Source organism: Triturus cristatus, chromosome 4_2 (genome assembly GCF_964204655.1).
Source record: "Triturus cristatus chromosome 4_2, aTriCri1.1, whole genome shotgun sequence".
Lineage (NCBI taxonomy): Eukaryota > Metazoa > Chordata > Amphibia > Caudata > Salamandridae > Triturus > Triturus cristatus.
In genome coordinates this window covers 230890899-230911822 of record NC_140586.1, presented here as the reverse complement: position 1 = coordinate 230911822, position 20924 = coordinate 230890899, and the positions used below count along the sequence as shown (strand labels likewise).

The 20924-nt window shown below is 44.8% G+C and overlaps 1 protein-coding gene across 3 annotated transcripts in view; it reads left to right on the top strand.

The window, feature by feature from the left end:
• The window catches only part of CIMIP4 (ciliary microtubule inner protein 4), a 317064-nt gene that overhangs the window by 34860 nt on the left and 261280 nt on the right, over positions 1-20924 (top strand). For 2 of the 3 annotated variants that reach the window (XM_085601334.1, XM_085601336.1), the window contains exons 2-3: positions 8057-8159; positions 8256-8420. The gene's annotated coding sequence lies outside the window, so the exon portion shown is untranslated. The remainder of the gene's footprint in view (positions 1-8056; positions 8160-8255; positions 8421-20924) is intronic. The other variant, XM_085601335.1, reaches the window with a different exon arrangement.

The following is a 20924-nucleotide window of genomic DNA, read 5'->3' as shown; positions in this document are numbered from 1 at the left end:
GAGATGCGTGCTTGTGTTTGTGTTGGGCGAGAGGTGTGCTTGTGTAAGTATAGGGTGTCTTTGTGAGTTCAGGACAATCTGTGTGAGAATAGGGCGAGAGGTGTTTTTGTGTGAATGTAGGGTGGGCAATATGCCAGTGGAAGTGGACAGTGAGCAGTGTGCCGATGTCAGTGCAGAATTAATGAATGCATGATCTTTATTGATAGTTAAATAAAATAAAATAAATTAAAAAGTAGACTGTAACTAAAACCAAATGAATTTCAGTATTAAAAGACTCTTGACTTTTCATTAGTTCATGATTACCCCTTAAAATGTGCCCTGCAAATTTGTACAAATTTGTGATTATTCTCTTTATCAGTTTCACAAATCTGCTCAGTAAGCATCCGTTGTGGCAGTGAAAGCCCATAGAGATTGAGGGGCTCATTCACAAGTGCGCCACTTATGCGTCACTTTTCCCATGTTAAAAGTGACACAAAAGTGGTGCAAGGGGCTTGTAAATCTGGCCCTGTGCATTTGCACAACCGAAGGCCAGGGCAACGTGAAAATGGAATCAAGTGTATTTTTGTACTGGATATTGGACAACAGCAAATTACTTGGACAAGACTTTCCAGTCTGTAGCTGCAAATGCACCACTTAGGGTCTTCCCTCTTGTAAAAGTTACTAGTCACCAATATTTATTTCTATATATTGCTAAGGAACATCAGCAACACCACACTAATTGTGAACTCATCAGAAGAAATTGAGAATCTAGTAGAAACCTTTGGCAAAGCACAATAATAATGGCACTTGATTTCAGTGCAAATTATTATACACTAACAATCCGTTATCGCCTGATAAATCTTTAGATTACTTTTACTCCATTTCGCAGCCTCTAGTCATCCAAAAATGAAACCAACCGGGGCGCGTTAATAGAATGTCCTTCATAGTTTAGGATACTGTTTTCTTAATGGAACGATGGAAAGTGATTGACCTGCTCAATTCGCTTATCAACCATCACACTCTAGCTCTACCATTGACTGCACCTTTATTCATGCTAGGGATTTTATGCCATGATCTTAAAATCATCAGTAAGAGTTTGAGTGACAATCTTAAGCAGCATCTCAGTCTTAAATTGCTCTACCTGCAGTTTAACAACTCTAAAAACCTTAATACAGCAAAAAACTCAATAGCCGGCTATAAGAAAATCATTTAGAACATTGTTTTAAATCATAAAATTAACAGCCTATGTAATCAAGATTTTATGCGAGACTGCGAGAAAAATGGAAACAATGAAATCTTGGGCTCTTCTATTGGAAAATAATGTGACTTTCTCTTTACAACAAACACTACAAGGGGTAGATCACACAATTGTGTAAGTAACAAACGGGACATCCTAATTAATCTGGAGAAAAGGAATTATAGAAAAAACTAAGACAGTTTAAAACATTTGCTATGCAATAGGTCTCGCAATTGTGAGAGTTAGGGCTATTGGCGTTGTAAATGATGTTTTTTACCTGTGTGTTTTGTATTGGAATTTAGTGGATGTATGTGGTGTCGATTGGAGCGGAATTATGTGGGTTGTATTGGAATTGTTAGTTGTATATTTGTGTGTTGTCTAGTGTATTTGTATTGTGGAATTGTATGCCATGGTGAATGGATTGTGGTGAGAGCTGCAGAGAATAGACAGAAAGGAAGAATGAGAGGGATAGGTAGGTTGTGTAGGAAGCAGTTATTGAACTTGAGACAGAGGAGCAGAAATATGTGTGAGAAAGATAGAAAAAAGGTGAGAGCAGGCCATTGACGCATAAGGAGTGAAGTTTTGTGTACGCAGAAGACACGCCAAAAAGAGGAGGAGAGTGTGGGTTTGAGGGACAGAAACTTTGAAAACTTATGGTATAGAAACTTTGCTTGAAAAGCTGAGTCAACAACTTGAGAGAGCCAAACGGATGGGTGAGAAAGAGTACGAGAGATAGAGGGACAAGTGGAAGGGGCACCTGGGGTGGGGGTAGACGAGAGGTGGCCTAGTGCATAGCGTGAGGAGGTTTAGGAAGGTAGCATTTGTGAGTAGGCAGTATAGAGAGACAGATAGTGTGAGGGTGGTATGAGAGAGGGCAGTGGTATGGCGAGATGAGAGTGGGGAGTGTGAGTGTGAGAGAGAGATGAGAGGGGAAGTAGGTATGTGGAGGAGAGATGACTGTCCACGTGGGACAATCAGCGACGGAGCAGTAACAAAAACTGCCTAGTGCGCTGGAGCAAAGCACATTTTACACTCACGGAGTACAAACACACTGATCCCTCTACAAGTGAAACATTGAGAGGCCCAAAGTCATACAAAACCAGCAAGGTTGTGTGAGTAGTTCACTCCCTAAAAAACTACAGACAAGTAAACACAGCAAGGAGTAGAAAAGTAAGAAAATGCGAACCACAAAATAGATGCAAAACACAGACACTACAGTAACATGGAGGATGCATGGATTTCACAGTACAAACAACATAAAAAAAGAATGTGCCCCTCATGTACACGGCACAACATACACCATAAAAAATCACTCCATGGAAGTAAGTTTAGATGCTCAGGGGTTCAGAAAGAGCCACAAACCTTCCTCGTTCCATATGGCCACTCACCCAGACGTAGATGGAGTTGCAACCCGGAGTTTCAGAAGGAGCAGCAAATATAAGGTCAAAGTCCTGGCTGCTTCGAAGCAGCAAGTTCTGCAGGTCTGCCGGTTACCTCTTGTGCTGAGGGAAAGATGTTGTTCTTTTGTTGTCAGAACCCTTAAGCCTCAGAGATTTTGTGGCGAGGGGGACGCTGCATGCACGCGAATATCGGTGAGGAGAGGCGCACAGGGAATAGTAAGCTCGTGCCTGCATTTTGTTAATGGCTTTAAAGGCCCTCCGTTTGAGAGGGCAGCCAGCTGTGTTGGGGATAGGTGAGCTGGAGAGACGGCACCCAAACAGAAAGGCCCAGTCACGACGGTGTGAACTCGACGGCTCCCCAGGCGCCAGGCAGGGCACCCCATGGGGATATGCAGAGTAACAAGAAATACAACACGAGAATGAAAGTAAAACATAAAGCATGGCGCTCGTGAAATGGGCCGGGCTGATAGTTGAAGTATGTTCACAATTATAAAAATTACAGGTGGGCGAGCCATGCCGTGCAGAACAAAAGACGTGTGGCCGCAGTATTTAAAGATAAAGCGCGGAGTGCAGTGCTGCAACAGTTGCAAAAAAGAGTTCTCCCCAACAACAGATGAAGAATGTAAGGGGAAGTAAACTGTAGTTGGTCGGTGCTCCTCTGCGAAAAACAAAAGTGATATCGCTGAGTAAACCCCTTAGGAGCAGCAAAGAAGAGCGACACTAGACTGACCCAATGGTTAGCAGCAGGTAAGAGCTAAATCCTATATTCAATGCAACAGGCCTTCCAGACAGTGCATGCGTGCTGCCTAGGCTGGACCTAAAAACACAGTCCGCTAACTTTAATTATGAAATTAAGACTGTGAAAATTCCTCTCAGGACAAAAATACACAGAATCATCTGTGCTAAGCAGGAGGGTTCTGGACAGAACAGTAGGAATCAGAACTAAAGGCAATCCTACAGTTTGGCTGTTAAAAGGCCAAGAATCCTCACATCAAAACAGCTTTTGACAGAGTGGGCAGAAACATTCTATGGCAGAACTTTCATCTGGGTATTGATCAAATCTTGTTATGCGTCATAATTGAGTTTTACAAATAGACATGGCCCTGGGTCAAACTCTCGGATGAGCTGGGTTTAACCCCAAAAAATACAGACAGTAAACGGCCTTAAACAAGGGTGTATTTTGGCGTCACTGCTATATTCTTTGTATATCGTTAATGTACCACAGCTTTGAACTAGAGGGATGGCTTTCCACCAAAATTAAACTGGGCGGTGATAAATCATTTAGCAACGGCAGGCGACCTTATCTTTTTGTACACTTGAAAAGGCCTTCAACATCATCTAAACTGTCTAACCAAACATATAATGCAAACAACGTAAAGGTTAATTACTTGAAAACTAAAAGGGTATATTTTGGCTGTACTAAACCTAATTTTATATGGTATCTAAACAAAATGAACATCAAACAAGTGTCCTGTCATCCATACCTTGGGAGGTAGATCAAATTCACACAACAAATGTGATCATTGGAAACCAGCCCATCTGTAGTGCACTTAAACGGTTATCTAACAAATATGCAAGAGGCGCCATCAGTCCAACAATTTCAGTTGCCACTACACAAATCACTCTAACATTATTGTATGGATCATTGGTTAAAAAAAAGACTTTCTTTAGCATAGATTACCTGTATATTATCAACCTGCATTCTTCTTTAAATCTGAGATTCTCACACCTCATTGCCGGTTTAGGCTTGAATTTGCACTAACTTCACTGCTTGCTAGAAACTACATTCATTTTATCAACTTCTTTTGCAAGTGCATGCTACCGGAAAAGGATACCCTAAACAATGTAATTTGGCATGATGCTGTGGCTATCTCCAAAGCATCCATAAAATCAATTAGTCAATGTCCTACAGCTCTCATGGAAACATATTAACTTCTGCCAGTCAAGAAACTTTCTGTCATGAACAAATGATAGTGAAAGTTACTGATTAAACCGACAAATAAACAGTTCCAGTTTTCTAGAGAACTTTTACAATCAGTAAACTACAAACATTTGAATTATCCTCAGCCTAAATACGTGAGGAATAGACAAAAATTTGCAACTTTGAGACAAAATTTGAGACGTTTTCAAAATTGTGACTCCTATGCATACGACTTCTGCAATGTTAAGGTTCTTGGTAAGCAGTGTCTACTAACCAAGATCATTGCAGAGTATGTCTTGTACACTTGTTCTTGTACTTTGTTTGTACCCATGCCTATTAGAAATCCACACAAAAAATCTTTGACCTTTGTTTTACTCAAATGGCATACGAACAATACAAAGCCATGCAGCTGGTCTTCTCAGGACCTACTAACTGAGCAGTTGGTTGACAGCAACAGACAAAGGTGGCTGGTTTGCCCGTTTCACCTGCCGCCTTTCAGAATGATTGGCCTACTGGTCTCTTCCATGTTGTTAAATTGGTCTGCCAGTCCCTGCAACTGGATCCTTCTGTCCATCCATGTGGACATGAATGACACTTATATTTGTAACTGTATGTGTACAGTAGGCGGTGGGTGCAGTGGGTATGTTACATCCCACTGTGGTGGCAAAGCAATTCATTTTGATTTCCTACACTGGAGTAAACCTAAGATGGAGGGTTGTAAAGATCCCCAGACACCAATATGACTTGGAGGGTCTCTTCTCAGTACTTATAAACCTATGCCCCCTTCCACCCTCATTTTTCCCCACAAGTGTTATCTGCAGCAGGTTAAGCGGTGGTTAGGTCTCAATCCCAACTTCCTGCGGACTTGGCAAGAGCATGTCAGGATCAATCTGAGAGGAACATGCAAAAGGGAGGACTGCCTGAAATCGGGCCCAGAGGTGGACTTGTGGATTACATAAGCTTTGTTTGCAAACTTACTCTAAAAATGGAGCAAAAACAACCAGAATCTGGGGTAATCACAGTAGGTGGAGACTGGGAAACTCTCTTCTGTTCTGCAGGATTGGGATATTGATTGCCTACTGCCCTTTACAAGGTTCGGGGCCAGAAACCTGGGGTGTGCTGTAGCCTTTGAGAAGGCTCTGCATTGGGCCTGGCTTGAAAGAAGGAAGTGACTAATTGCTTAGATGGGGCATTGGAGGTGCCCTTGCATGAGAAAGACGTTACTCCCAAGTGCTGAAGCAGGATAAACTGAAGCTGCCCGCTGTGGTTCTGATGAAGGCCCAGCGTCTCTAGACCATAGGGTGAGGCCTGGAGACCCGGATATCACTGCAGCACGTTTAGAGGCTTTAATGTTTGTGGCTGTAGGACGCGCACAGGGTCTTCAAATGTACCTCATGGGGTTCTCACCAAAGAAGACACAAGACTATTTGGCACAGAAAAACTGTTACCACATTTAGTGTCCCACCTGAAAAAACTGCTGCACCAGGAGAGGCGCAAACTGCTTCCCACAGTCGAATTGAGTGTCAACTTGCACCTCTCCATCACTGCTGCAGCCTCAGATGGGCTCTTTGCTTTGTTTGGGTGGTGGGCTTGTGTTTGAACAGGGAGAAGATCCACCTGTGAAAACTTACCTGATTTCAAATACTGCAACATGAGCGTGGCCTCTACATGGCCAGTGCTAGCCTTCCCCATGTTCAACCAATAAGGACATGTTTAGAGGAAGGCAGCTGCCATTCCCACTTGGTGGACCATTTGAGGACACAGGTCGCCTGAAGCGGCACTGCCCTGTCCACCATTGGCATTCTTAGTCCCAGCGTGCAAACAGAGACAACCAAAGACAACAAGGTACTGAGCAAGGTTGAGACACTTGGGGGAAGGGGAATCCCTGCATTGGTAGGGATTGAATCATAACTTTGGACAATGGTCGGAAGGGAACAGCAAAAGTACCTGCAAACAATACTCACTAATTCCTCCAAGGTGGGCAAATGCCTGACCCCCCCCCGCCCCCCCACCCCGAGTCCTGGACATCTCTCTCCCCCCTCCCCCCCCCTCCACCCTCCACCCCACTTCCTGGACTTCCCTACCTGAGAGAGTTAAGCATCACAGGGTTGTGCTTGGTGCTTAGTTTTGGACTTACTGGAAGGTAAAGCCCCAGGACACCAGTGGCAAAAGGCTCTGTCTGTTACATGTGAGTGCACTCACCCATATCTGCTTTGGGCCTCCCAGGAAGGCTCCACAGTGGTCATCCGTGTTTGCAGAGCTAGTATATACCGGACCTGGGCCCTTTCTTTGTGAGGACTTACCAGCATTTTTGGAGTATCAGAAGGACATTAACAGCAGACAGCCCCCTGCCCAAAGGTGAAAGAGACAGAGGCAGTGGAGTAGGTGACTTTGAATAAAACCATGACTCTTGCCTCTAACCAAAACAATGTTTAATGGCTGTGTGTGGACACTGCTGTGAAGATGCTGGCATCAGTCTGGGGAAACACAACACGTTCATGGCTTGTGCAAGAACGATAACTGTATATGATGTGGTAGTGTTGTGAGCAGGTGTGTGTGGTAGATGAGTCTGTGAACTAGTGGTCAGTAACTGGAAATCTGTTGTGGTGAACTATGAGAGCCATACTTTAGACAGCATGGTGCCATTTAAGAAAACCATGGGTTTCCCCGAGATAAAAATGGAGACTGTTTGCTTTGATTCCTCTGAACATGGGTAACAGAGTAGCTCAGTGGGTCTGAGCAGAACCCCTGTGAAGTGAAAGCACTCGAACTGATCCCTGCAGATGGGCTATAACGATGTACCTTGTACTTTGGACATACAAAAGGTAAAGGCCCCGAGTGCACTGAACCTTTTCATGTGGAACCTGCTGAGCTGGACTAGCCATTGAACAGTGGCGGCCGACAACATTAAAATATGATGAGGTGTAGTGTCCCAAAAAAGTCACTGTATATGTTTCACTTGCTGGCATGCAGGCTCTGGCTCCAGTCTGTTTGTCCTGGCACTCTCCTCGGCGGTGACTCCAGCAGGATAGGGAAGGACTTCCGCCCTTATGCAATTCGAAACAATTCCAGAATTGGTTGGAGCAGGCTAACCCAGCGCACATTTTGAGGCTGGGGGACTGTGGCTGCAATCCCCTGGCTGTTTCTCGGCCCTGAGATTGCTAGCTCTGAAGTGCGCCTGTCAGATAGACTGGCTCTAGACAGCTGGCCAATCTGACATGCGCACCTGCAGGGGCTGAAGTAATAGTGCAATTGCACAAATGAGCACCCGCCCCCTGCCCTCGAGCTGTAACAGAGCGAGCCTGTGACGCATTATGATCAAATGGAATTTATTACCATTTTATCAATGTGTGTACCTGCTGCACTAGCAGCAGGCGGGGCGATGCTCCTCTGCCTTAACGAAGGGGCCGCCACTGCTATTGAAGTCATCTAGGAGCTTTTTGCTGCAGTTCCGCCGGAAAAGTTCCTGTGAAGATTGAAAGATGTTCCTTGAAGTAGCTTAAATGTGCCTTTTTTCAGTTTAGGGTCAGCACGAAGACTGATTTCTCTACAGGATGCCAGTCGCCCAGATACTAAACAGACAATGCAATTAGGTTCAAGACAACTATCTCAGGGCAACAAGGTAAAAATGTCTTTCTTATTCTTAGCTCTTTTTTATGTTGTCAGTGTGGTGTTGCATTTTAGTTTTTCATTCGGGTGATTTTCTGTATCGTTACAGGGAAAGGACCTTTTAAACAGGGATCTGGGCTCTAAGACGGAGGGCAGATTCTGTAGCCAACCATCTCATTGGCACCGGCATCGCCTTGGAGCTTTCCAGTGATACGAAAGCTCCTGTGTAGCTTTGACCTCTGACAGTTTTCAAGGCCTTTTAAGAGTTGCAAACGTAAGTAAATATTGGTAACAATCATTTCCCAGCTAGCTACCAACCAGCTGATGTAGTTTGAACTGTGTCATGGGTGGAAGTTCATTAATAAGTTAAATGCAGAGGGAAAATAAAACCAGCAGAAGAGGACACACTTAGAAGTTTACAAAAACACAGCTACCGAGATGTCATCTGTGCAATTGGAAAATGTAGATACCTGTAACCCAATAGGAGAAGAATGAAGGGACCTTATTTAGAGTTTAGTGGAGAGGGTACTCTACCAGAAGTGTGGCTGAGTACCCTGTCTGCCAGATTTATGGTTCACCCACTCTATTTAAAGTTGGATGAGCCATCATGTTCAGCCTGTGGAGCTTTCGCTTTTTTTTTGGCGTAACTTTAGACCAATGGCCCACGGTAATCAGGTTGTCAGCCCCCTTTAGGAGGGATGTTATGACATATTCTTTTCCTCTTCAGGACTGCCAGGGGATTCCTGGTGGTCGCTATCAGGGCAACACAAAAATAACCCTCACACACTGGTGCAAAGCTTCCGACCACAGTGGTGGCTTCTCTCAAGGCAAAGAGATCTCCGCCAGGCAGACACAGATCTCGACGCTCTAGGTTTGCAGAACAGGAAGGTTTTATGACTCCTCCAGAACTGAATAAAGTTCCAAACGAGGCAGATATAGTGGGAGAGCGTTTCAGGCATGGGGTCAACTGCACTGAAAAGTGTGGCACCAAATTTAAGGAACTTTTTCGTGAGTTATTACCTACGTTTTGCTGGTGGTTCTGTGGATATATGGGCTAGGTTTATGGTAGATGCATGCAACAGAGCCAAATTAATTAGCAATTTGAAGGCTTTTACACCCACCTCTTCAGCTTTGCCCTCCTTTGTAAGATCTAATTGAAACCTGAACTCCATGCACTAGGCTTAACATACTAAAATGCTAACAGCATGCTACATTTTGTGCAGATTCCTTAAATATACCATAGTTATTATCAAATGAACACTTTTTGACCAGTCTTTGACCCCCCCCCCCCCTTTTGAAGGATCAGCATGAAACTCAGCATATAAAGAGCAAGTTTAAGATGTTTCTGCCTAATTTCATGCAGATCCATAAACTGGCACCAAATTTATCAGCAAATTAAATATTCTTTTCCTCTATTTATCATTGGCCTCTTGTCAGATATGCACACATAATGATATCCTTGTGCTGAGCTTAGCTTGCTAATACCCTGCAAACATTCATGCAAATTCATTACACAGTGCCAAGTTATTATCAAATGAAAATATTTGCCCCCCCCCCACCTTTTCATTTCCCCCATTAATGGATCTGCATGAGACTTGGTATACCAACACAACGCTAAACATGCTAAATTTCTGCTGAATTCCATGTAGCTTTGATAAACACTGTCCCAATTATTTAAAAAAGTAATACTTTTTGACCCATATTTTTAATTGTTCTCCACCTTGATGGATCTACACGAATTTGAAAATACCAAACATGCTAAGCATCTGCCAAATTTCATGCAAATTTGACAATTGACGCTAATGTTCTAAGCAAATGTAAAAACACATTTTTAACTGTTAATAGATCTAAATTTGAACCCTTCAAAGTCCACTAGGTACCTTTTTCAAATGCAAATATTTGAAAGTGCTACTAATCAGATTTAACATCAAACCATAAAGTACACACTTTCTGAGTGAGGTTCTACTTTTATGAGAAATTTGGTGTACATCTCAAGTGATATTCGGTGTAGCAAAGGACACATTTTACCTTAACATTTGAATCTCACATCTTTTTATGTTTTGTGTTGTAGTCAGTACTGACAACCATTCAACCCTAACTTCCCTATAACTTTAGTTTCTTCAGTGAATATTGTTATCTATCTATCTATCTATCTATCTATCTATCCATCCATCCATCCATCCATCCATCCATCCATCCATCCATCCATCCATCCATCCATCCATCCATCCATCCATCCATCCATCCATCCATCCATCCATCCATCCATCCATCCATCCATCCATCCATCCATCCATCCATCCATCCATCCATCCATCCATCCATCCATCCATCCATCCATCCATCCATCCATCCATCCATCCATCCATCCATCCATCCATCCATCCATCCATCCATCCATCCATCCATCCATCCATCCATCTATCCATCTATCTATCTATCTATCTATCTATCTATCTATCTATCTATCTATCTATCTATCTATCTATCTATCTATCTATCTATCTATCTATCTATCTATCTATCTATCTATCTATATCTTTATATATCTAACTATATATATATATATATATACAAATAAATAAATAAATAAATATATATATATATATACCTAAAATCGTCAAAGGTAACGACGCACTCTCAGAGGTCAGGTTTTACTTCACCAAAGTTTTATTCTTGTTAAACCGCTACGCGTTTCGACACCAAAAATGTGTCTTGATCACACGATAACTTTGTTTCAAGAAAGTTGTGCATAAATAAACATTGAGCACAAAAGAAGGACTATAGATTGCCTCTGTGTACAGAGTTACAATGGCGGCCATCTTGGAACAGGATGAGTATCCATGTATCAGCATATCAACATAATAGAATATAACATGTCTCGTTAACATAGTGTACATGAAGGTTCTGAAATTGAGAAAAAAACAAAACTGTTTCAGTGAAATTAACCGTTTTGGAAAAGCCCACATACCATCATTAATTCTTGGTCATACAAGTTAGTGTCATAATCTTCTTACTCCCCAAGTGGGGGAAGACATATCATCGGATCAGGTGATCCCAACGTACAAAAGCAAAAAATGCTATTTTTCATCGAGCTATGCTCATATACCACCCCAGTGGGTAAAGTCCTAATTAATTTATAAACGGAAGTATGTGACTAAGGTTACTTAATGTCGCACAAATTTCCTCATATTCTTGAGTTTTTTAAGAAGTTGAATATACAGAAACCAAAATTAAAACGAGACATGTTGTTAACAAGTATACTAAGATAACTGTCCAAAGCCTTAGAAAGAAGAAAAAGTCTTTGAGTTCAATAGAAAACAAGTGTTATACCATAAAAACTACCACATAGTATCAAAACATTAATTAATGAAAATTTTTTTTTTTAAACAAATACAAGATTCTTCATAATCTCACAGTATATGTAGAAAATCTATTCTGAAGAAAAGGGTGGGGAACCCGTGCAGAATTCTGGAGCAAGATGGGTCCCTTCCTTTTCTCCTATAATAAAATGAGATAAGAAAGATGTTAAAAACAAAATTACTGAAATAACTGCAATGTTAAACAGTATATGTACACAGTTACAGCGTCTGGCAGAAAGATAGCTGAAAGAGAATAAAATATTAATCAGAATGCAAGTGAGTAGCCAGTTCCTCGTCTAAATTGTGTCCCCCCGGGACTCTGGTCTCGAGATCTATAATCCATTTGGATTCTTTGTTCCTGAGCTCAAGTTCCCTGTTGCCTCCCCGTCTTCCTAGATTAATTTGTTCAATTACAAAAAACCTAAGAAGTAGATTATTGGATTGGTGCTTGTCTTGGAAGTGACGAGCAATGGGATAGTGGAGGTCTACATTTGTAATAGCTCTGAGGTGTTCCTGGATACGTTTTTTTACCATGCAGACAGTACTTCCAATATATTTAAGCCTGCATGGACATTCCAGTGCATATACTACAAAATTGGAACTACATGTAAGAAATTGTGAGATGGGTTTTTTGGTGGTGCGCCCAGGTATTTCAAATTCTTTAACCATATGACTAGATCTGCATGCTCTGCACTGTCCACATGGATAGAATCCTTTGAGATTATGCATATTCCTGTTACGATTGACTGTAATGTCACCCTTCACAAGCATGTCCCTTAGGTTTCTACCTCTCCTGTATGTTATACAAGGTCTTTCGGTTATTTTTTCTCCTATGATGTTATCTGATTTGAGGATCTTCCAATTATCTGCTAATACCTTGTGAATCTTATTGGAATCGTGTGTGAAGGTAGTAACCATTCTAGGACATGTTTCCTCTTTGTTTGCCTTCTGAGTATATTCGAGGCTCATGGGTCTCGTAACCTCCTTGATTTTACTAAGAGCTTTAGTCAGCACCCCTTCCGGATAGCCTCGTTCCCTAAATCTGGTAAGTATCCTCACCTGTTCTAGGCCAAAGGCTTCATCCGTGCCACAATTTCTTCTCGCCCTCAGTAATTCCCCGTAAGGAATACTCCATTTCAATGCTTCAGGATGAGCACTGAGGGCGTGAAGAAGGCTGTTGCCGGCGGTAGCTTTGCGGTGCAAGCTAGTGGTTAAGGTATTGTTGTGTACAGTTACAAGTACATCAAGAAATTCAGTTTCAGTTTTACTCATATTGTAAGTCAATTTGATGTTGTACAAGTTGGTATTCAATTTATTGACAAAATTGATGGCTTCATTTTCACTGCCATCCCATATAAGAAAAAGATCATCGATGTACCTCATCCAAACTTTCACATGTACTAAATCAATTTGTAGCAATTCAGCACTCCGAATTTCCTCCTCCCACTGTCCTTAAAAAAGATTACCCGAAGTTACCTATACTCTATTTACTCCCTAAAGTCCACAAAAATGCCAGTGAACCACCTGGGAGACCTATTGTGTCATCTATAGGGAATGTCAATGAGAATTTATCTAAATATGTTGACTACTTTCTCAGGGAATACGTTACCCTGCTCCCATCCCACATTGAGGATACTAAAGATTTCCTCAATAGAATTGACAACATCCTGTGGGATAAGAGTTTCATTATGATTACGCTAGACGTAAGTTCATTGTATACCATCATAGACCATGAACAAGGGATTACCGCCTGTCAACATTTCCTCGAGCGGAGAGACATAGGTTTTCTGGATCATACTCAGATGTTGTTGGAGATGATAAGGATTTGTCTCTGCAACATCTTTATGTTCAACGGTGACCTCTTTAAACAGATACGAGGCACCACAATGGGTTCATGTTTTGCACCGAGTTTCGCGAACCTTTTTCTTGGCAAGTACAAGTAGGCTACTGTCAGCGCGGGATTATGTATCCTGTCAACAACAATATCATATGAACTCAGCATATCTAACAGTTCTGAGACATCCCTTGATCAAACTATTCAACAGCAGGGTGCACATCCTGTTCCCCAACAAGATCATCTAGCTCACATTGTAGGCTAAAATCTGTCATGTCCCATTCCATAAGGCCCCCCTGACTCGTACCCTTATATACCAACTTGTGTCAAACTCCACATTCAAGCCCCTACCTAGCAAGCTAGCTCTTGGTTGGTAAGTTGCTTGTTATGCATTTCAATGCAACACATTTCTTGGCAATTGCCAGCCCCAGCTCTGTAAACTTACTCATTTTGCTAGTATTCGTGCAGTGAACATAGCCCCAAAGGCACAGTTGTATCGTTGGCTGCAGCGCCAGACACACCAGGTTGCCCAAGGCTGCAACCATCTCACCTCAGAAGTCGTGTAACCCCGACAGGGCGACCACATGTGTATATAAGTACCTACTGCTACTCTGCATTTAGAGCAAGTCTTCCTTGGAAGGACCCTATTTGTGTAACCACTGGGGCTTTACTTAGTCCCTATGAATGAATTTGTAGTGAATTAATTTCAGTCTTGCATTGCACGTCACCTGTCGGCAATCACTGAGGATATTCCCCCACTCACGCTTCCCCAGTTCCTCCCCCAGGTCTCGCTCCCCTTGGAATTCGAGATTAACTTTCCGATCATCTGTCATGGGAGCACCAGTGTGTAGGGATGTGATATCAGTTTAGTGCTCCCATGCATGTCTGGCAGTGTCTGGTCAGTACGTGTGGTTCCGGTTCTGGTGGGAAACCAGGCCATGCCTTCGGCATCACAGCCGCCAGCCCAGCATATGCCAGAAAGCTGCTACCAATCATACCCCACCTGTCTCAAAAGGCCACATACCCCACCATCCTGCCATCTCCGTACAGGTCTCCCACACATCAGGGAGTGGTGCCTCCGCCCCCTCGCTGGAGGAGGACTGGCACCACCAGGCAGATCCCAGTGTTCCAGGGGACACGTTGCTTCAAGTATATATGTTCGCCCCCCTCCTCCCTGGAAACCTGCTCTCACGCATCTAGAATTGTCCGGATTTGCATGGGAGGGAAGGCGTCTTCTTCCTCGAGACGAGGGGAGCACCAGCAGTTTCAGGGGCGGATCTAAACATCTCAGAATCAAAACTACTGGATCCATGCTTCCCTCCTCGAACCATGGGGCCACATGTTGGAGCTGGGCTGCCCAATAGCACACTATTAAGTTTGGGTCTGCATTCCCCCACCATCCCACGAGATCCTCGGGACATCAAGGCTTATCCGAGAGTACACTAACCTCAGCAGGCCATACAATCTACGTAACCATCCCTCCGGGATGCACATCTAAGTATGCTGCAGAGTACTTGGTAGTGCTATAATTTTAGTGATTGTTATGCGCCCCATCAGCGACATCGGGAACTGCAGCCACCTATGTACACTGCTCTCTAAGCCAGTCAAGAGTCCATCCATATTAAAATTGTGCACTTCCGTTATACTGGAACTCAGATAGATACCCAAGTATTTGACCCAAGTATTTGACCCATGGGGATGTATATTGGGGAGGACCCCCCAGGTCATGATCCACATTAATAGAGCATAATATGGACTTATCCACATTCAATCGGAAACCCGAGCAATGTCCCACTTCACTAATCGTGCTTTCCACAGCGCACCATGTGGCTCGCGGGTGTCTAAGAGTCAACAAAATATCATCAGCATACAAGGATATGACTTATTTCTGCCACCTGCCATAATGCCATCCTCCCCATGCCTAGAGCATATCACCTGTGTTACTAGCTTTATCACCTGTGTAACTAGCATTATCACCAAAGATGGGGCATCACCCCTGCCCCGTCTCTCTCTCAACTGCCCAGCTATCCGATAATCAATGGCCAACTTTCACTCTCACCCTACTGTCTGTATGCAAAAGCTCCAACTACTTAAGGTAATCCTCCTCCAAATCATACCGCTACAAGGTGAGCCTCATAAATGTCCAGTCCACAGTCTCAAACACCTTGTGGGTTTCCAGGCTGGGAAGAGCACACTCTTCATCCCCCACCCTCCCCCGAGGCCTGCTCATGGATAAGAATTGCCTTCTAGATATTGGTGGAGGTCGTGCGACCTCCCACAAAGCCAGCCTTGTCCGAGTGCACAATTGTCTCTGCCGCCTTTGCCAGGAGAGATGTGTTGGAGGTCCGGGGGAGCTAAGGTTTGAGTCAGTCAAGAGAGGCGTAGTGGCTCTCGGGTAGCTGAGGTGTGTTACGATCAACGGTCCTTAGCTTTAAAACAATAGCTTGTTACTCAGGGGGTCTTTCCATAATATGAACTGAGATGAACTCTAGTGGAGGTCTGCTAGGTATTAGGCTGGGTGATGATAACACATGCAGCCTGATTAAATGAGTCTGACTCAAACCTTAGCTCCCCTGGAGCTCTAACACATCTCTTGTTAACAGCAACAAGGCAGTGTATTATTATAGGCTTGTATAATACCCGTCCTGATGATGATCCCAATATTGTAAAAGGGATCGAAACGTAGTCTACTTTTTTTAAACAGTATGCACGTTAATCCAATGTGTTAAAACAAGTGCAGTAGCTGTTTGTTTGAAAGCTAGACGCAGGACTGTGTCCCTCTCTATTTGTGTGCTCTTATTTGTTCAGAAATTGTTTTAAATCATTAAATTTGTTGTCCGGCTGGACATCCTTAATATAGCACCGATTCTAGTATATATTTATTGCAACTTTATTGTGTTCTTTAAGGACCTTTGTTTTTGTAACAAATTGATACCCAAGGTCCTTATCTACCTTGGGGGGTTCCCTTGTTTTACTTAAAATATAGCGTCTTATTGTTCGGCACACCACAGGCGCTCTCAGCTAGTGCCAATGTGGGGTCCTTCTCCCGTGGCTTCTCTACTTCCTGTGGGCTGCCAATCAGGGACCGAGGGGAGCCTCTAGAAGCATAGTTAGTCGCAGCGACAGGAGAGTGCGTCCACTCAGGTTCAGGCGCAGGCTTTTTGGCTCCTCCTCTTCAAGTCACCCTCTTCCTCATTTTCTTTATGCCTCCCAGTCCCATCCAAGGGGCCTGAGCATGGGGAGAAATCATGGCTGGCCATTGGTAGCTGCTTTTGCCCATCCTGATTCGTGCCATATTGCTTGCCCAGGACAGGTGATACCTGACCGGGGTGTTTGCTTTTAAGAAAGGCACAATATACTCTGTCTTTGGGCAAGGTGAGTGAGGATACCAAATATACCCTACACCCTTGGGCCAGATGAGATAGCATGCAATACCACCTGTCCACAAGCAAGTAAAGGAGGTGATAAAGATACCCCTACATTTGGAGAGGAGGGGTATTTGAAAGCTACATGCATCCTTGGACAAATCAGAGGACACAAAATGTCTCCCTGCCACTGGGTAATGTGTGGGCTACGAAACACAATCCTCTGCCTTGGCCAAGGTGAGAGAGTTAACAAAAAATCCCCTTATGCATGGGCAAGGCAAGAAGGTGGATAATAAGATATTACCAGCCCTTTAAGAAGGTGGATCTTGGGCAAGACGAGGACTAAGACGGATCTTTTCCTTGGTACTCTGTACAGGGTACTAATAACGGCCATTAATACATGGGGTCATTAATGTTCATGCATGTTGCCATCATCCCTACCGGGGGCTCATGACAGGACTGTGTTTAATACTAAAGAAAATCAAACTCGCTAGAAAAAAGCCTTAGTGAAAGCAAATCGGCATACTTTTATACAAAGGTTTACGTTTTTCACTATTCTTTGTCCTTGGATTAAGCCTAAACAATGTAAATGTGTAGATATTGTTTACTTTGTTTTGTTTCGTTTTCGTGCCTGAAGTATGTGTTTCAAATTTAAAAACACAGCAGAAAACACTTTTGGGTTTGTTACTGGTTTTCTTGCTTTGCAATTCAATGCTAAAATTTGCTTTTGACACCTGGTGTCATTAAATCAACTCCGGACACTTGTTAATCATTCTTGAATTACTTGTGTCCCTTCCCACCAAACCTATTCTTTTATATTTTCCTTTAATTTCTATTCTATTTACCTCTTGTGTTTAGTTTGTGAGTGTTAGTTGTTTTTTCATGCTTTACAGACTAGTATGGTGTCTGTATTTTCAGAAATCCCTTATGGGAGCAGCCGGGACCGGCTTTAGGGCTGGTGGTGCCCGTGTGTCAATCTTTTATGGCCCCAAATATAACCTCCTAATGAAACTCCCTCACTATCACCCCTCATATCTCCATAGCCCCAGGGACATCTTAAGGATTTTGGGGGCCTTGGGCCAAACATATTTTGGGGACCCCTGTTATGAACAGATTTGAATTTATTATCCTATTTCAGCTCTTTTATGCCCTCTTTGGCCAGGTCATTGACAGTGCACAGGAACACTCGTTCACATTCTAAAGTCCTTATATCTAATATTCAGGGATAGAGACATTTGTTTTCAATATTGTAACACAGAAGCAGTTCACCAATATTACTGCAACACCCTGTGACATCCTCCCATTTTTCATGTGAGGTCCTGTTTTAATCTAAAAGAAGCTTTTATGGACGTTGCAAGAAACATTAAACGCAACATTTCTCTGCACAATGTATGTAAGAAACTCTCACACATCACTAACAATACAAATAAATTAAAAGGAAACAGTATTTAAACAATCTGTGTAAGAATTATTCACGGTCATCAGGGCAAGACTGCAGAACAGAGCTGGCTCCATGGGGTGGGGGCTGAAAGGTTGGGGCCCTGGGTCTGAGCCCACTTTGGCCGTGCCTTAAAATGTCTCTGCATAGCCCCTCTCTCAAAAACATTTCAATTGTTTTAAAGCACTGGTAATGGCTGGCTGTACTATTCCACTCAGCTATTCACACAAAAGAAGATCTGTTTTTTGCAGCAGGCATATTAATCCTCTGTGCTACATTAGGTCAAGTCAAAACTGCCACTAGACAAAGCTCCGATATCCAATAACATTAATCACAAGAGTTATCATGACATTTTTATTGCCGCCTGAAAGCTGGACCAAGGAACTCTGCTGTAGGTGCTTTTAAATCTTATGTGATTACTAAATACAGCTCCCCCCCCTCCCCGAGGTCAGTGGTCCCCCTCTAGGTCGACGCCCAGTGCGGTCTCTCAGGTTGCACCACCCTAAAGCTGACCTAGGGCTGCCAGATACACTATGCTTGGTAAACTACCTTTCCTTTCTGTGCTTTTTGGAAAGGGAATCTAAACCTCACCTAAGTGGCTATTAGGATAACTAGTGGTCAAATGTATGAAACCATTCTACTGGTGCAGGCCCTGTAATTTGCAAATCATAGGATTTGCAGTCTAAAACTGATGTCTCACCATGTAGCCCTATGGAATAGCTTCTCCTCTGGGAATTGCACTTGCAGCCTCCTGGGAAGCAAACAAGAGTCCAGAGGACTGCTGCTTGCTTCCCCTGATATATTTCCAAATGGAAAAGATAGTTGTAACAAAAACAGCAACAATCTGTTTAATGTTTAATGGACAAAAGTTGCTTTAAGAATAAAAATGCTTTCAGTTTGGAAACTCAAATGCAGAGATAGAAGTCTGCTCTCCCTTGCAGACGTCCATCCCTGCATTCTCGGTCAGTCACAAGGGTTTGCAAATTGTTTCCTGCCTAATTAATATTCATTAGCCAGATTGTTTTGCAACATGCTCCAAATGTACAATCCCAATTTGTGATGTAATCTATTAGTACATACAAAACAATACCATTCATATTGGTAAAAGAGTCAGGGGCCTATTCACAAAGGTAAATCTAGACTTGTATACAAATTACTCTTCGGAGGCGTCAAGATGGCGGTTGCACTTTGAGAGTGCTCCGGACCCCCTCCGTCATCCGCCTTCCATCCGCCCGTTGATAGCTGCAATCGACCCCATACAGGGGCAGCGGAGGCTCCCCTGTCCCTGTGGCTGCCCTCCGATCCCGGTCCTGAGTAGATCTGTGCTTGGACGCTGTGATTGAGCCGTCTTCCTTCCCGGGGCCGTGCTCTACAACATGGCGGCCCCCGCAGTGGCCCATTCCTGATTCATCACGGTGGGCCTTGATGATACATCCCCAGGTGCCCCTACCTGCCATTTCAGGGGGAACTGGGCCTACCTGTTCTCCGGTGCTGCTGGGGGCCGAGTCGCACCTTGGGTCCCTGGAGAGCAGAGCACGGCCGTGCTGTGAGGCCTGCCTGCCTCGAGGGGGTGATTGCTGGCAGACTGTGGGGGCCGGGGCGCCCCGGACACTCTCGACTCTCGGCCGGCCTGCCTGCCGGCCCGCTGCCTACCTCTGTCTGGTGTCTCTCGGCTGCCATTCTCGGGCAGCGGTGATGAGTGGCAAGGTGCGCTGGGGCCTGCCACGCCTCCCCCCCCCGTGAATCCGATCATCTTGGACCCCTGGTGCGGTGGAGGCGGGGGATTTGCTTGAGCCGGCGGAGGCCTGCAATCCGGCTTGGGTGTCCCGCCCTCGTGGGCCTGGTTGGGGCTGCGGTGATTCCTGAGCTGCTGAGGGCTCTTTACAGTGGTTGCGCACCTCCGGGCCTTACTGCTTCGCCCTTTCGGCCGCCTCGCCTGGAGTCGGCTGCCTTTGTCGGGCCTTCCTGCCCCATGTGCTTCTGATCTCCCGTGGGCTTCTGTGTGCTGGGCCTGTTGGGCCGTTATATCTCCCGCACTGATGGAGGCTCTCCGCGGTGGCGGGGTTCCCTCCTACCGCCTGCTGGTCTGCCCTGCCTGCCCGCCTTGCCTGAGGTCGGCTGCCTCTGTCGGGCAGCGTCGGGGTGCGTTGGGGCCTCCCTGCCCCCTGTGCTTCTGGCCTTCCCTGGACCTCTGAACTCCCAGCTCCTGCGTGGGACGGGGCTGGGGGCTTGGCTGGCCTCCCTAGATCCAGTCGCTGGCGCTCTCCGCTGTGGGGTGCTGAGGCAGCTGCCGTCCAACCGGGGCTCTATGATCGGTATTGTGCACCTCCAGAGTTGACTTGGCCTGTGCCCCCCTGACCTGGTCCTAGCCCCCCGTGGATTGCTGGCCCTCGAGGAGGGGGTGGACCCCATCGGCCCCTAAGGACGGGACTCTGGTGAGTGCGGAGGGTACTGGTGACCGGCTGGGGTCACGGGGGTGGTGCCGGGGGAACTGTAGCTGTTGAGCCCCCCCTTCCTCCTTGCTTGGTGCACGCGCCCGAGCCTCCCCATGGATGTTGTCGGGCCGAGGGGCCCCTTCTAGACACTTGATTGGCCCTACCTGACTTCGGCTACCATTGTCGGGTAGCGGTGTAGAGGAATTGGCTATACGTACTCCCTGGCGGCGCTGCGGGGGAAGAGCTGGTCACTGTGGGGTTGCTCCCCCTCATCCCTGGAGTCGCCTCTGCTAGCGGGGAGACACCCGCCTCCTCTCCGGCTGCCAATGGTGGATAGGGGAGCG